This window comes from Ailuropoda melanoleuca, unplaced genomic scaffold (genome assembly GCF_002007445.2).
Source record: "Ailuropoda melanoleuca isolate Jingjing unplaced genomic scaffold, ASM200744v2 unplaced-scaffold8691, whole genome shotgun sequence".
Lineage (NCBI taxonomy): Eukaryota > Metazoa > Chordata > Mammalia > Carnivora > Ursidae > Ailuropoda > Ailuropoda melanoleuca.
In genome coordinates, this window is record NW_023254093.1 from 1 (window position 1) to 2,175 (window position 2,175).

General features: G+C 59.8%; 1 pseudogene; it reads left to right on the forward strand.

Annotated features, from left to right (window-relative positions):
- Positions 1-986: 986 nt before the first annotated feature.
- LOC117795070 lies at positions 987-1,963 on the forward strand (annotated as a pseudogene).
- Positions 1,964-2,175: the final 212 nt, after the last annotated feature.

The following is a 2,175-nucleotide window of genomic DNA, read 5'->3' on the forward strand; positions in this document are numbered from 1 at the left end:
CCTGATGACCTGACTCCTGTCTGCTGGTTGAATGTGCCTGTCCACTATTTAAATGTAGTGCCCGCCTTCCCAATGTGAGCAATTTGCTAACCTGCCCGTGATGGGGCAGGCATAAGGATGTAGCCTTAGTGTCTGCATGAAATAATCAGTCTCAGAGGGGCTCACCAAACTTGTCTGATGATGGGGGAGCTGCTGTCCCTATGGTGGGGAGCAGGTAGTCCCCTCAAAGGGGGACCGAAGCTTACACCCTTGGATTCAAGGCTGGGTCCTAAGCAAGCTCCTTCTTCTTCCAGAGGTCCTCTTTCCCCTTCCCTGACCATGGGCTGGACCTGATTCCTGACCTGGGGGAGTTTGAGGGTGACCCCTCCTAGGAATACCAGGGGTTTACTGAGGACCTTGTCAGCAGGATGCCCAGTAGCCTTGAAGGGGGGACCCTACAGGAGGTGGAGACAGCTCTGGGGGGGCCGGTGACATCCCACTCAAAACAAAATGGGGCCCCCTACAGGAGGTGGAGACAGCTCTGGGGGGGCCGGTGACATCCCACTCAAAACAAAATGGGGCCGGTGGCCAGCCCTGCTGGTTCTACCCAGACTGTAGGGCATAGAAACAAGGGCTGTGCCCTAAGGTGCTCTGCTCCTGGCAGGTGGGGACAGGACCTCGGGGTTTGCCCGGGAGCTCAACGCAGGGGAATTGTTCCTGGCTCCAGCATGCTAGAGCCCATGTGGGGCTGCATGGGCTTCCAACCTCTTAAGCCTTAGGCACCCCTTTGTAAGATGGGGTGCTGACAGCCCCCATCTCTGGGAGCAGAAGGTAGGGAGGCCCCATGGGCAGACTCACTCAGGAGAGGCCAGGAGAGTGGCTGTGCTTAAAGCAGCCCGGGACCTGCCCCCTGAAGAAGGTACACAGGTTATGGCCCTCAGCTTCGGGGTCCTGCTGCCAGCCTCTGGCAGTGACCCTCCTCTCACCCTGTCCCCTGTCCCTGTCCCTGTCGCTATGTGGTCTTCCTGGAGCTGTTCCTGCAGACAGCGAAGAAGCACTTCATGGTGGGACACAGGGTCACCTACTAGGTCTTCACTGACCAGCTGGCTGCTGTGCTCCATGTGCCCCTCTGTGAGGGCTGGAGGGCGGTGGTCCTTATGGTGGACACAGTGTCACCTAGTACGTCTTCAGCGATCAGCCAGCTGCCATACCCGTGTGCCCCTCCGTGAGGGCCAGTGGGTGGTGCACCTCAAGGTCCGTGGTGCCTCATGGTGGACACAGGGTCACCTAGTACGTCTTCAACCACCAGCTGCCGGGCCCATGTGCCCCTCCGTGAGGGCCAGTGGGTGGTACTCCTCACGGTGGACACAGGGTCACCTAGTACGTCTTCACCCATCAGCCAGCTGCTGTGCCCGTGTGCCTCTCTGGGAAGGTCGGAGTGTGGTGGTCCTCGAGGTCCACGGCGCCCTGCGCTGGCAGGATGTGTCCATGCAGCACATGGCGATGATCAGCCGCTTCTGTGAGCAGCGCTTCCTCCGTGAGGTGGACGACCTGGTGTGCGCCGATGAGGACATGAAGTTCCATGACCACGTGGGTGTGGAGATCCTGTCCCCCCTTTGTCACCCTGTACCCCAGTTTCTACTGGGTGGCCAATGAGAACTTCAGCTACGCATGCTGGTCGCAGTCCCAGGCCCACGTTCCCAGGGACCAGGGCAACTTTTACTATATGGGGGCCTTTTTGCGGGGGGGGCAGTGGTGGAGGTTCACTGACTGACATTGGCCTGTCACCAGGCAATGGGGGTCGACCTGGCCAATGGGATGGAGGCCATGTGGCCGGACGAGAGCCACCTGAACCACAAGCCCACCAAGCCCCGGAGGCCACATGGGACCTGAGGCTGCTGGGCTGCCCTCCCCCCACCCGGGTCATGAAGATGCTGAGATTCGGTCAGTGCCCAAGAATCACCGGAACATCCAGAACGCATGAGGGGCTCCCCCCGTCTCCGTCAGGGTTGCCTCTATGAGCGGAGCCATAAGAGCATGTTCCTTCTTCTGTCCCCTCGACTATGGAGTCCAGCACTGCCCACGTGGGCATGTCCGGGGCCCCTAGCCACCCCCATGCACAGGAGGCTTGCCTGGGGCACAAGTTCCTTTCTTTGTGGTCAGTGCATTTCAGTCATTTCTGGGTCATTTGCAGCT